Source organism: Micromys minutus, assembly GCF_963924665.1.
Source record: "Micromys minutus genome assembly, chromosome: 4".
In the NCBI taxonomy this organism is placed as follows: domain Eukaryota; kingdom Metazoa; phylum Chordata; class Mammalia; order Rodentia; family Muridae; genus Micromys; species Micromys minutus.
In genome coordinates this window covers 24,700,952-24,716,491 of record NC_137973.1, presented here as the reverse complement: position 1 = coordinate 24,716,491, position 15,540 = coordinate 24,700,952, and the positions used below count along the sequence as shown (strand labels likewise).

The 15,540-nt window shown below is 43.4% G+C and overlaps 1 pseudogene across 1 annotated transcript in view; it reads left to right on the top strand.

Moving 5' to 3' along the window:
* LOC308419637 (nucleophosmin-like) overlaps positions 1-15,540 on the top strand; it is a 506,796-nt pseudogene that overhangs the window by 16,788 nt on the left and 474,468 nt on the right. The window lies entirely within an intron of this gene.

Here is a 15,540-nt window from a genome sequence, read left to right as displayed (position 1 = left end):
AGCTGCCCTAACCCAGCAAAGAACCTCAGAGGTTCAGTTACAGCAGGAGCAGAAACCTGGACCCTTGGGGAGCCAGGCTTCCCTTTGTCCTTTGAGACTGGGAGTTTTCTTAAAGAGCAGATTTTAATTTGTCAGGTTTGGGGGTGTATGCATTTCTAACAAGCTGTAAAACAGAGCTGCACCTGCAAACGGCTGCCATCAGAGCAGTAAGGCTTTAAGAAAGGGCGACTGACCTTCTGGTTTCTCTAGCCTTCAGTTAGGACCTCATCTATAAGTAAGCAAATGTGGTGACAAAGACCATCACAGGTATGAAAAAAAAAATCCTCACACACTAATTCTAACTGTATAGTGTCCTATTCACAGCTTCTAACTGTACAGTTTCCTGTTCACAGTCTCCTTAAAATGCTAGCATGTCCCAAGTTTGTGATCACTTAAAAGGAAAATGAACATCTATCCAAGTAATAAAACTTTATTGGTTCTCCTTTTTTGATTTTTCTTTTATATAAAAGTAAAAAGGGGCTGGGGATGTGGTTTAGTTGATAGAATGATTGTCTAGCATCCCTGAAGCCCTGGGTTTGGTCCTTGGCACCTTATAAACCTGGAATAGTGTAGAAAACACAGGCTATCCTCAGAAACAGAGCAAGTCCGAGCCCACCCTGAGATGCATAAGATCCTGACTTAAAGAAGAAGCAATCAGGGGTGGAAAATGGGGCTCAGCCACCATGAACCTGCTTGGCTCTTGGAGAGAACTGGAATTCAGTTCCCAGTACCCATGCTCTCTTCTGGCTTCTGCACATACTACAAGAACATGCGTACATGCATTCACACAAACCCACCGCACATACACATAACTAAAAATAAATCCTAAAAACAGAGCTAGAGAGATGACTCAGCGGTAAAGACCATTGGCTGCTTGCTGGTCCAGAGGACCTGGGTTGAATTTCCAGCACCCATATGGCACCTCCCAATTATCTGTAATTTGAGTTTCTGGAGATCTGACACCCTTACAGGTACACACATGCAGCCAATGCTACAATGCACATAAAAATAAATTAATTTTTAAAAATCCTAAAAATAAAACAAAAAAAGATATCAGAAAAATGGTAATATAAATGAGGGAGATATTATGGAATTTGGGACTAATTCATCAATATCTGCTTCAGTGGAAGAAGGTACACTTCTCAGTGAGCTCTCAGAGGGTGCACCAGCCATTTTATGTCCCTGAGAAGATAGACCCTATAAAAGTCTAATAAAGGGCTGGAGAGACAGAGATGGCTCTGCAGTTAAGAATGCTGTCTGTTCTTCCAGATGACCAGAGTTCAGTTCCCATATAGCAACTCATGACCCTCTATAACTCTAGTTCCAGGGACTCTGAAGCCCTCTTCTGTAGTCCTGAGTCACCACACACATTTTTGCTGGGTTTTTTTGGGGAGTGTTAGTTTTTTGTTTTGTTTTGAGACTGGGTTTCTCTGTGAAGTCCTGGATGTCCTGGAACTCACTCTGTATAGACTGGCTTCTAACTTAGAGATCCACCTGCCTCTGCTTCTCCAGTCCTGGCATTAAAGGCTCACCTCACACATTAGAGGGGAAAAAAAAGATCTTATGTAGTATAGTAGAGAAATATGGAAGCTTTTGGTTGAGCCAGGCTGTAGCTCTGTGTATCTTATTTGAAACCAGGCAGATAATTCACTTATATTAAGTGAATACGAAATATAAATATGCAAAATGTTTATTAATTCCCCAGAAATGTGTTTTCGAATAAATGTGTCAAATAAGAAAGCAAGGCTCTTTGCAAGATTATGCTTAGACATGCCTAGGACTGTTTGCCTTAATGTAAGCTTTCTGGTTTCATTTGGAGGATCTGATGATTCGAAATACTGCATTGATAAATTGACTTTCATTGTAGACACACACATTGAACTTATATGAGCTTCTATATGCACTAAAAAAAAAAAAAAAAAAAAAAAAAAACCAAAAAAACACTAAACCTGTACGTTTTCATCTTCAAGTTCTGGCCCCCCAAAAGGTTTCAATATCATTTTTAACTTGATAGCATATTCCAGATCCCCAAATCTTTCCCACATGTGACATAGAGTTATAGCTATCTTCTGAAAACCAAATAACATCACCATAGTCGCACCAATAATTTCAAGGAGTCCTTGGTTTAGATGACGATTTCATTCTTGCTCCAAGCCAGGCATTGATACCTTTAATCCCAGCACTAGGAAGGTAAAGGCAAGTGGATTTCTGTGAGTTCAAGGCTATTCTGGTTTACAAAGCCGGTTCCAGGTCAGCCAAAGCTGTAAGACCCTGTCTCAAACAAATGAACAAGCAAAAGGCTTTGGCTGTTGTGAAATTCTGTCTTGATTGCAGTTTGCATGATATTATCCACTTAACGCTCTTACACATACATTTTCTTGTGTGTGTATGTGTGTGTGTGTATTTTCTCTATATGTATTTACAAACCTGAGGACCTGAGGTCAATCTCCAGAACCCACATTAAAATGCTAGATGTGGTGGCATGTGCTTGTATCCCAACACTAGGGAAGCAGAGACAGGCAGAGTCCTGGGGTCTAAGTTACTTTGTAAATATCAGGCCAGTAAGAGACCCTCTCTCAAGAGAGGTGGATGGTGTTTCTGAAGATGATACCCTCAAATTTCATCTGATCCCTACATACGAGTACACATCACATCCATACATACCTAAACAGGAACACACAGAGATACATAATTATAAAACAAAACAAAAAGAACACCACCAAAAATAAAACTCAGGGCATAGTAGCCCATGCTTTTAATCCCTGCACTAGGGAGGCAGAGACAGGCAGATCTTTAGTTCAAGGCCAACCTGGTCCACAGGCCAGAGCTACCTGAGACTCAAAAAACAAACAACAAAAACAATGGTTATTGCCTTTGAGATAACATTACATGCCTATTTTTTTTGCAACATTGTTGACATCCCCGATATACCTTATTACCACAAGCACAAGTACCATCTGATGGTGCCAGTTCAATCCTTGTGCTTGGAAATGCTAGGCAAGCACTCTACCAATTGAGCTACAACCTCAGCCGTGTGCTACTCACTGATTTTATGTAGTATTCTTCTGTGGTAGTCTTGCTACTTAATTTTCAAGAAAATGCAAAGGTAGGTGTGTGTGTGTGTTTCTTTTGCATGAATTTTACCACAGCACACTCACTATGTTCTTTTTAGCAATGCATATAAGATTCCTTCCTGTGAAGATGTGAAGGCCAACCATTCTCTGCTGTTGTAGGTTGTTCCCTGGCCTGGCTCAAGTGGGACTGAGTGGTTTACTGTCCTTGGTTAACATCAGTAATGCCAATGTGAAGAATACCACACATCTCCTTTCCCACAGGAGTGAGACCCCTGCTACTTTTCTCTCTACTTCAGAGCTAGAAAGGGGTTGGGGTCTCTGCCAGCAATACTGCTCACAGGAGCTTACTGACAATGGACCACAGAGTTCACGGAAGCCACCACTCTAAGTCACCAACCTCGAGTTCCTCTGCTCTCCTTGTAATCCCTGGAGACTAAAGTACTGAGGTTTGGAGGTAGAGTCAAAAGTCAGTTGGCTTTGACATCTGGTTACACCCTTAACCTCACCATCCAAGGGTGTTGCCACAGAGAGATACTGGGGATGGGAAGTGAGGGCGGTCTATGTCTCCTCTTCTAGACTGATAAGATTGTTAGGCCCTGGGGGGCCCTCTGCCTCCTCCTCCTCAGGGATGATAACCTCTTCGGTTGTCAGGCTGAAAGGCTGGTGCTGCTGCAGAAGGCTGATTGTAGTTTCTGTTGAGGACAGATGGCAGTCGTGGGTACAGGAAGGACATTTCTGCTACCACATTTTGCCTGTAAGCTCAAGGGCTTGGTTCTTTTGCTTGGGCATTCATTCCTCCCATGATCTTTCTTGGCTACTGGAGGGCAGACCTTGGATCAGCACTGGGTCTTGGGAGGGACAGCAGGATGTGGTAAAGCACGCCTTTAATACCACACTTGGGAGGCAGCTGAAGGTAGATCTTTGCGAATTCCAGGTCAGCCTAGTCTGTAATGTGAGTTTCAGGCCAGCCGGGGTTACATAATGAGAACTTAGTCACAAACAAACAGGTGGAAGGAGGTAGTTGGGTGCTAGAGATGTAATAAGCATAGAGAGAGACTGCTCTTCAGATCCATTCTCCTCCTCACCTGGTCACCTGGGCACATCCTGTCCTTGCCCTACCCCCAGTGGGCCAGTGTGGACGCTTACATTTTTTACTATTGTATTTTTTATTTATTATGCCACTGGTTTCTTTTTTTGTTTGCTTGTTTTTGTTTGTTTGTTTGAAGAAATAGGAAACTGGGAAGGCAGAGGCAGGCAGAGCTCTCCAGCTCTGAGTTTGAGGCCAGTCTGGTCCACTGAGTGAAACCCTGTCTTGAAAAACACAACAAGGGTGCTTGGGAGATGGCTTAGTGGTTAAGAGCACTGGCTGCTCTTCCAAAGGCCTGAGTTCAATTCCCAGCACCCACATGGTGACTCACAACCATCTGGAATCTGACATCCTCCTCCTCCTCCAGTGTGTCTGATAGCTACAGTGTATTCATAAAAATAAAATAAATACATCTTAAAAAAAACACAACAAAACAAACAAAAAAAACAAATAAAAACAAACAAAAGAAAGAAAAGGCTGGAGAGATGGCTCAGCAGTTAAGAGAACTGACTGCTCTTCCAAAGGTCCTGAGTTCAATGCCCAGCACCCACATGGTGGCTCACAGCCATCTTTAATGAGATCTGATGCTGATGCCCTCTTCTGGTGTGTCGCAAGAGAGCTACAGTGTACTTATATATAATAAATAAGTAAATCTTTAAAAGAAAGGAAGGACGAAGTAGTAAACTGGCAGTATAGAAGGTAGTTAGAGACATGAAGGTATTATTTATTTTTATTAGATGTCTTATGGGTGTTTTGTTTGCATGTATATCTCTATGTACCAAATGCAAGCAGTGCCCATGGAGTTCAAAAATGGGTTTCACATCCCCTGGGACAGGAGTTACAGACAGTTGTTAGAAGTCATGAGGATTCAGGGAATCAAACCCTGGGCCTCTCTCAAAGATCGGCCAGTAGTACCTTTAACCACTGAGCCATCTTTCTAGCTCCAGAACCCAGGTCCTTACAATGCTGAGAAAATGTGCTCCATCATTGAGGTAGCCAACGCAGTCTGACATTTTTATTCCAAGGATGCATATAGTGAGACACAGTGTCCCAAACCTCTGATGCCAACTGTGGGGGCTGAGGCTGGAAGATCACAAGTTCATGAACAGCATGGGCTACACAGCAAGACCTTTCTTTTCTCAACAGCAGCAGCAGCAGCAAAGATAAAGGCAGACTTGTGTGTTTTTGGAAAACCCAGTTTCATGAGACTATAATCCAAATGCCTCTATTTCCTCTCTCCAGAGACAACATTCCCGTCTAACATTCAAAGTATTAGGAAAATCTTTTTGGTGACTTACCACCATCTCACTCGACAATGTGCTTTTATGGCTACTCTTTGAGTTGTTCAATCCTAGGCATTAGCTGTGGGCTAAACCTGTGGGAGATTGAGACAAGCTGGAGTCACTTGGGAAGAGGGTATCTCCGCTGAGAAAATGCCCCCACCAAATTGGCCTGCGACCAAACCTGTGTACATTGTCTTGATTGATGATCTATGTGGGAAGGCCCAGTTAACTGTGGGTGGTGCCAGCCCTAGGCTGGAGGTCCTGGATATGGGATGAGTAAGCCACCGGGGACAGGGGAGAGGAGCAAGACAGTAACCAGTGTTCCTCCATGGCCTCTGCTTCAGTTCTGTCTTCAGCTCCTGCCCTGAGTTCCTGCCTTGACTTCAATTGACGATGAACTATGATGTGGAACTATAAGCTGAAATAAACCATATCTCCCAAGTTTCTATTGATCATCATGTTTTATCACAACTCTAGAAATATATAGAAATTATAATATTATAATTATAGTGTATAAAATAATATTATAGAAACTCTAGAAAAGACAGAAATCTACCTTCTATCTTAGAATCATGAACTCTTCCTACCTCCAAACTCACATAGTCCCAATAGTGCTATGATATTTTGTTTTGTCTTGAGGACTGGGTGTCGAAACCTAGCCTGGTCTTGAACTTATGGTTTTCCCATCTCAGTTTCCTGGGGGGTTGCTTCTATGTCTGGTCTTATTTTCCTTTTACACACGTTCTATTTTCCCAGAACCTGTTTTGTGTTGCTCACTTTCCCAGGCTGTGAGCCATGAGGCATGAATCCCCCATTTCAGTCTAAAAGTGCTTAGACAGACCAGACAGACATCCCGCCTACTTCATTTCTTGCAGCTATCTTTCCCCAAGCCACTGATCTATTTTGACTGGTGACCTTTTGCATTTGGACTAGCTCTCCTTCAGTCTTCCTCCACACTGCCCTGGGCATTTCCTTTGACCTCATTATAGCACGCCAGACTCTTCTTTTCCTTCCCTTTCCTCTTTCTTTCTTTCTTCCTTCCTTTCTTTTCAAGATAGGTCTTCTCCGTGTAACTCTGGCTGTCCTAGAAGTTTTGCTCTATAGACCAGGCTCGCCCCTAACCCAGAGATCCACCTGCCTCTGCTTCATGAGTGCTGGGATTAAAGTTGTGTACTACTACTGTATTTTCTAAACCCTAAATTTTTCTCTTTCATGGTTCAACCCTCTTTTTCTTTTTGAGTGTTGGGGCTAGAAGCCAGGACCTTCCATAGATTGGGCACTGGATCTGATGCTAAACTCCATCCAGGTACTTTAGCTCTTTTCTTTTTTTCTTAAGATTTATTTATATCTGTTATATATAAGTACACGGTCTTCAGACACACCAGAAGAGGGCATCAGATCTCATTACAGATGAATGGGAGCCACCATGTATGTGGTTGCTGGGAATTGAACTCTGGAAGAGCAATCGGTGCTTTTAACTGCTGAACCATCTTTCCAGCCCAAGCTCTTTTCTAAGTATATCCATTAGGTGCTTCTTAAAAAATTATGTGAAGGGCTCATGCTTTTTTTTTTTTTTTTTTAAGATTTATTTATTTATTTATCTTATGTATATACTTTGTAAAGAATTAAGGTTTTAAGCTTATGGTTTTAAATCTTAAATGCCAAGAGGCCTGAGCTGGTGAAGGCCTTCTTCCTGGTGATTCCAAAGAGTTTCAAGGTAAGGAAAGTCATCCTACCTTAAAAAAAAATTAAGAGTCTACTCTAGGGCTGAAGAGATGGCTCAGTGGTTAAGAGCGCTGATTGCCCTTCCAGAGGTCCTGAGTTCAATTCCCAGCAACCACATGGTGGCTCACGACCATCTATAATGGGATCTGATGCCCTCTTCTGGTGTGTCTGAAGACAGCTACAGTGTACTTATATATAATAAATAAGTAAATCTTTTTAAAAAATGTCAGCTCTAAAACTGTGTGTCTATGTATGTCTAGAGGTTACTTCCTCTATTGCTCAATACTTAGTTTTTGCTATTGTTTGTTTTTAAGATTTATTCGTATTATATGTTAGTATACTACTGCTCTCTTCAGACACACCAGAAGAGGGCATCAGATCTCATTACAGATGGTTGTGAGCCACCATGTGGTTACTGGGAATTGAACTCAGGACCTCTGGAAGAGCAGTCAGTGCTCTAACCACTGAGCCATCTCTCCGGCCCAGCTATGTTTGTTTTTATCATTAAATTTACTCATTTTATTTTATATGTGAAGGTGTTACTATGTGCAGCACACACACATTTGGTGCCTGTGACTATCAGAAGAAGCTATCAGACCCCCTGAAACCACCAGGTGATGACTCGAACCACTGTGTGGATGCTGGGACTTAGCCTGCATCCTTTTGGAGAGCAGCAGTGCTCTCACCTCGTGGCCCATCTCTCCAGCCTCCCTCACCTTTGTTTGTTGTTTTGAGACAGGGTTTCTGTGTACAACCTTGGCTGTTCTGGAACTCATTATGTAGACCAGGCTGGCCTTGAACTCACAGAGACCCACCTTCCTCTGCCTTCCACGTCTGGGATTAAAGGTATGCACCACTAATGCCTGCCTAGTTTTTTAATGTTTATTTTCTTTAGTGTTTATGTGTCTTGCCTCGGATGTCCTGGAAACAGAGTTAGAGACAGTTGTGACTTGCAATGTGGATGGCGAGAATTGGACCCAGATCCTCTGGAACAGCAGGCAATGTTTTTTTTTAAGCTGTTGTCTCCAGCCCTCCACTTTAATTTGAGACGGGTTTACACTGAACCTGAAGCTTACCATTTAAAAAAAAAAAAAAAAGATTTATTCACTTATTGTGTGAGTACACCGTAGCTGTCTCCAGACACAGCAGAAGAGGGCATCAGATCTCACTACAGATGGCTGTGAGCCACCATGTGGCTGCTGGACTTTGAACTCAGGTCTTCTGGAAGAACAATCAGTGCTCTTAACCACTGAGCCATCTCTCCAGCATAAACTAATCATATCTTTAGAGGTCTCACATAGTCTTGCTTCTTAACACACCACGATGGGAGGTTAATCCATATAGCAGTAGCCCTAATGTGAAGTTTTGGGCTGTGATTTTTGGTTTTTGTTTGTTTCCAAGATAGGGTCTCTCTGTGTAGCCCTGGTGATCCTAGAATTCTCTATGTAGATCAGGCTATCCTCAAATTCGGAGTCTGCTGGTCTTGGTCTCCCGAGTTTGGGGATTAAAGATGTTCAGCACTGTGCCTAGCTCCTGTATCCAAAGACGACCTGGATTTCCTGCACTTCTGCTCCTCCAGAGAGCTGGGGTTGTAGGTTTGTTTAGTGCTAAAGCTGGAGCACAAGGTTTACAATTGTTATGCAAGCACTTTATCAAATTAGTCACATGCCCTGTCTTTCCTATGATGATGATGATGACAGGGTCTCAGATAGCCCAGGCTGGCCGGGAGCTCAATATGTAGCATCCAGGCTAGCCTGTAAATTCTAACAATCCTCCTGTCTCAGCCTCCTAAGCTGGAATGACTGGCATGATGAGCCTACTTGGACAACTGAGACATTTATGGCGGAGTAATCTGGAAGTTCCTAGGGGAATTCTGGGTGCCACCTGTTAAAACTCTTTTCTTTAGGGGGGATAAATTTTTCCAGAGATTGTTTTCAAAGCACCTTCTCAGAATGGTACAGTACTGGGAGTTTGTATTCTAGAAGGAATATGGCAGAAGGCTTCACAGCTATTTAATTAGTTTGTTTTGGGTGCTGGTACCTGGGGCTATATCAACTAAGTATATCTTATCCTTGGGCTCCAGCCTAGTCCTTGAGTATTGCTTCACTTGCCTTGCTAGCCACGTGTCCCTCCCCCTTACTGTGCCTAGGGTAGTTTCCCTATTGAAAAAAAACCTTTATTGCCTATTTGGAGAAAAAATTCTGTCCTGGGTTTCTCCTGGGATTAGAAGTGATCTCTTACTACATGCAGACACTGAGATCTCACCTTTTTAGCTTAAAAAACAAATAACATACTTTTTAAAAATTTAATGTACATTGGTGATTTGACTGCTTGTCACAGATTCCCTGGATATGGAATTACAGACAGTTGTGAGCTGTTATGTGGTTGCTGGGAATTGAACTTGGGTCTTCTGGAAAGATAGCTAATGCTCTTAACTACTGAGCCATCTCTTCAGTCCTCACTGGTTCATCTTTGTTTTGTTTTCAAGACAAGGTTTCTCAGTGTAGCTCTGACTGTCCTGGAACTGACTCTGCAGACCAGGCTGGCCTCCAATTCAGAGATCTGTCTTTGCCTGCTGAGTGCTGAGATTAAGGTCTGCACCACCACCACCACTTCCACCACCACCAACTACACCACCATCACCACCTCCACCACCACCTCCACCACCACCACCACCTCCACCACCATCACCACCTCCACCACCACCTCCACCACCACCACCTACACCACCATCACCACCTCCACCACCACCTCCACCACCACCACCTACACCACCATCACCACCTCCACCACCACCTCCACCACCACCACCTACACCACCATCACCACCTCCACCACCACCTCCACCACCACCACCTACACCACCATCACCACCTCCACCACCACCACCACCACAACCTCCACCACCACCACCTCCACCACCACCACCACCACCACCTCCACCACCACCTCCACCACCATCACCTCTACCACCACCACTTACACCACCTCCACCACCTACACCACCACCACCACCACCTACACCACCTACACCACCACCACCACCACCTCCACCACCACCACCTCCACGACCACCACCATCACCACCTCCACCTCCACCACCACCACCACCTCCACCTCCACCTCCACCTCCACCTAGTTTCTTTCTCAGTTTTTAACCAGCACTTTGTTCCCCTATGATTTGCTTTTAGAGCCACTTGATGCTACCACTCCTGAGCATCTGGATGTTTCTGCAATGTTGGGGTAATCTTTCCCCACATATCAAATGGCTTGTGTGAGTATGTCCCTGTTTTTTATTGCTGCATCTGGCAGGGAGCAAAATGCTGGCAACATATTTGGTATTGTCCAGTACCAGCTTCCTGTATGTAAATGTCTTTCCTTACCTACCCAAAAATTGATTCTCTGCGATTATCACATTAAAGGTGGTGGCTAGGTGGAGAGATGGCTCAATGGTTAAGAGCACTGACTGCTCTTCCAGAGGTCCTGAGTTCAATTCCCAGAAACCACTTGGTGGCTCACAACCATCTGTAACGGGATCCGATGCCCTCTTCTGGTGTGTCTGAAGACAGCTACAGTGTACTCATAAAATAAATAAATCTTTAGCAAAAAAAAAAAAAAAAAAAAGCAAACTGCCCTGCAGGAGGAGGTCACATAGCCCTCAGCTGGTCCAAAGGGCAACCCAAAAAGATTGGGTGTGTACTGCTTCTGACTGGTTCAAACCGGAATGAGGCTCTTTGGAGAATAAAGGGCTGGAGTTTAAGCTGATGGTAGGGATGATAAGATGGACAAACTAGAGGACTAGAGGTGACATTAGATTGGAGGGGAATCAACATGTTGGGGTTGCTGTGACTGGGAAGTCGGGTTAAGTTAAACTGTGACTGAGAGTCTGCCCCAGCAAAAGGCCAACAGCCTTATACTATACAAATGTCTCTGCATCTCTATTATTAAACCTTGAGTGGGTCCCCCCAAAAGCACCTCAATATTGCAGTGTTGCCTCGATTGCATTTCCCTGCAACCAGCATGACTTTCTTGTTATATTCCAGTCAGCTTCCAACACATACTGATGTTTTGGTGCCTGCGTTTAAGAATGTCTCCTCTTTTGAAAGCCTCTTGAAGGCTTAAATCTTTTTTCTTCAAGATTTATTTTATTTTGTGTATATGAGTACACTGTTGCTGTCTTCAGATACACCAGAAGAGGGCGGTGGATTCCATTACAGATGGTTGCGAACCACCATTTGGTTGCTGGGAATTGAACTCAGGAGCTCTGGAAGAGCAGTCAGTGCTCTTAACCACAGATATCTCTCCAGTCCTTAAATTTTTTAAAAATAATTTTTAGATGCTAGAGAGATGGCTCAGTACTTAAGAGGACATATTATTCTTGTGGAAGTTCAAGTCTCAGAACCCACATTAGGCAGCTGGAAATTGGCTGTACCTCCAGCTCAAAGTGACCTGATACCCTTTTGATCTCTGTGTACATGGGTATGATGGCACATGCCTTTAATCCCAACATTTGGGAGGAAAAGGGAGGAAGAGTTCTGTGAGTTGAAGGCTAGCCTAGTCTACATATAGAGTTCTGGGACTTCGCTCCATAGAGAGAGACTATCTCAAAACAAAACAAAAACACCCCTGAAGAAACAAACAAACAAAAATAAACCCCCCCAAAACCTGAATTTTTCTTTTAAAAACTGTATTCTTAATGGCTCACTTGGTAAGAGTGGTTGTCTAGCATGTATGAAGTTCTGGATTTGATACTTTGTACATGCTTGTAATTTCAGCACTTGGGAAGGGGAAGAGAATCACTGAAGTTTTAAAGCTGGTCTAGGCTACATAGTGGACCCTGTTTCTTTTCTTCTTTTCTTTTTCTTGAGACAGGGTTTCTCTGAGTAGCCCTGACTGCTTCTGCTTCTAGAGCACTGTGATTGAAAGAAGTGGCCATCACTGCCCACTGAGACCCTGTTTGAAACAAAGAATCAGACAAAACTACTACCAACAAAACAAAACAAAAGGAAGAAAAAAGAGACTGAGAGAAAAGTACATGGCTCCACATCCAAGGGGAACAGACTGAGGAGCCTGGATCCCAAAGCAGGTCTTAGAACTCAGCATTGTGCAATCCACCTTAGTTGACAGGTAGAATTGGATGGTCTAGTTTCTCAATATGGATTTTGTAAAGAGCCATACTTTTGGGATCCACCCCACATCTAACCTCTTATGCCAGAATACAAGTATTTGCTTTTTTAAAAAAATGTTTACTTATTGTCTTTGGACACGTGTGTGCCATGCCACAAGTGTGAGACTCAGAAAATAAGGTGTAGACTTGTAGGAGTCTTTCCTTTCTCTCTGGGGGGTCTAGTTATGGGACCCAAGTCATACGGATCCTCAACAAGTGCCCTTACCTACTGACTCATCTTGCTAGCCCAGTTCTTCTTTTTACCCCCCTTTTCCCCCTTTTTGCCAGTGTCTCACTCCATAGTCCTAAAATTTAGTGTGTAGCCCAGGCTGGTTACTAACTCATGATTCTCTTATTCAGCCTCCCCAGTGCTGGTCTTACAAGCATTGTTAGGGTTCAAAAATCACTGAAGGAAGATTCCAGACTCAAATAGTATGTAAGAACACAGAGTTTTATTCTGCAGAAATGACCAGCATGCTAGGGTCATCACTGCTTCAAAATGGTGACCCAAAGACATTCCAGTCCCTTTTATAATAGAACTGCTTAATTGCTCCTGAGATAACAGACTTCTAAAACCTAGAACACATTCCAAGAGGTTATAAAAACCTTTAACCAAAGGTCCTAAAGAAGGAGCTAGGCTATATACTACAGGTGCAGGGACAGGAGATAAAATATTGACTGGGTTTATCTCTATAAAACTTTAAGGGGAACTTAGTTATGGTTTTTAACTCTCTATGAACCTGTAATCTAGTAACAAATGACAAATGTTTAGCCATATAATTACTCCTAGTGAATATGCATGTAGATATTCTCTGTTGTAAGCCTCTTATTCAATTTATGACCTGAATTTATGTGCAAGCTTTTAGTGAACTTTTTACCATGTGATCACACACTTTGAAAATCTTACAAAGAGCAGAGACAGGCCTCCCTCCCCCTTTCTTCCCAAGACTTCAACTTAGAGCCTTGAAATTCCTGCTGAGATAGAACAAAGGCAACTTTACTTAACCCCTCTCTGTTTCACCATTAGGTGCTAAATCAGAGACAGCTCTGAGCTACCCAGACAGGCAGATCAGCTTTGGAAACAAGATACCTTATATGTAGGATTGGTAGCAAATGGTTTATGGCCTAGTTTCTGAGTAGAGACAAAATGGGGGAAAAAAGGACCCTTTAGCATGAGCCACCAAAATCAGCTCTCTCTCTCTCTCTCTCTCTCTCTCTCTGTGTGTGTGTGTGTGTGTGTGTGTTTGTGTGTGTGTGTAAGATGCACCACATATATTCCTGATGCCCAAAAGGTCAGAAAGGTTTTGGATTCCCTGTGCTTGGAATTACAGATGGTTGTGAGGATCCAAATCCAGAAACTTTGCAAGAGCAGCAAGTGCTCTTAAACAACTAACTTAGCCATCTTTCCAACCCTCTACTGTAAGACTCAAATTGAGTCTTACTATTTGAGGCTCCCATGAAAGAGGTGAGAGATCGGGGATCAATGCAAAAACAAAAGGTTTATTCTACCAGTGCACTGGGGTAGCCTACATCCAGAGGAGAGGAGACCTCTGAAAGGCTGTTACAAGCAGTTTTTATACTCTTTAGGGATACAGGTTACATCAGTAAGGTTATAATTTAAATTCATTGGCTAAGCATATTAGCCTTTGAATGTATTTGCTAGCAAGCATGTGACAGGCCATGGGATCAGAGGGTCAGGTGACTATCAGCCCATTCTGTGGTTTTTCAAGAATGTTCCTGCTCCTCCCAAGAGCTATGGGTGGAGAATAGAACTTGGCCTAGCCTTGACCTGAGGCGGTGGGTGTAAGGCTGGTGAAAGCCCCTAGGGTCCTTCACTACCTTGCTTCTGTAGCCTTGGCCTCACCCAGGCTATGCTGCTTGGTTAAACCCCTGGGGTCTCCACTGGAGAGACTTTGTCTCCACTCCCTCCTGCTGGTATTATAAATACTTTGGCCTTTTTTGTATAGGTGCTGGGGGTTGAATTCAAGTCTTCATACTTGAGCAACACACACTTTACTGACTGTGTCAGCTCTCCATTTCCTGTTTGTTTGAGGCAGGTCTTATTTAGGTCAGGATTGCCTCAACTTTGCCACGAACACAATTCCTGATCCTGATTCTACCACAGCTTCCCAAAAAGTTGATATTACAGGCATGTGCCACTATGCCCAGGAAGGATTTGTAGTTTCCAGAATTTTTCCTAGGGCACATTAACTTTTTGTCCTTATACACATTAAAATTTGTTTTGGAGGACTGGAGAGATGGCTCAGTGGTTAAGAGCACTGACTGCTCTTCCAGAGGTCCTGAGTTCAATTCCCAGCAACCACATGGTGGCTCACAATCATCTGTAATGGGATCTAATGCCCTCTTCTGGTGTGTCTGAAGAAAGCGACAGTGTACTCAAATAAATTAATTTTTTTTTTCTTTTTTGGGACGGGTACCATTGGGGTATCAAATTCTGAACCATGTGCATGCTAGGTAAGCACTCTAATATTGAGCTGCCTAAAGTCAGTATAGTTTAAATGCAGGTGTACACAAAAGTTATTCTGGGAGATCTACAAAGATGTCTAGAGAAGGGTATAAATTTGTCTACGAAAAGTTCAGACATATGGTGAGGATGATGGCGAGGAAGAGCCATAGCCTTTGGTTCTGTCTTTACTGTCGTCATCCTTCTCTCAAAGCACCCTTTCCATGTTCTTTAGCCTCCCCACAAAACTTCAACAGCCCTTTCGTTGTTGGCTGAACTCAAATGTTTTCTGCTCCTAGGAGCAGGGAGGTGGTACCCACAGAGAGATGGATTTGCACATAAAAGATATGCACATATAAAGGACATGTCAAGTAGAGGGCATGCAGTTAGAGGGTGAAAGAAAGTGATCCGGAATCACAGGGAGACAGGTTAGAGTAGGTGCAAAACACATCACAGACAGACAGTACGTGAAAAAGCCTATAGTAAGAGTGGTGGATATACGCATAGGCAGAGCAGACAGAATACCCAGCCATTAAATGAATGCCAAAGATACAAGCACAGTAGGGCGGGCACAGGTGACTCCTCAGAACTTTGAAGTGTACTGGACCACAGTCTGTCCTTTTACTGAGGTAAAGTGATGAATCTCGGATACCTCGCCCTAGCTTCCCGTGCTTCTCACGAGTTGCTGCGGAAGGAGCCCA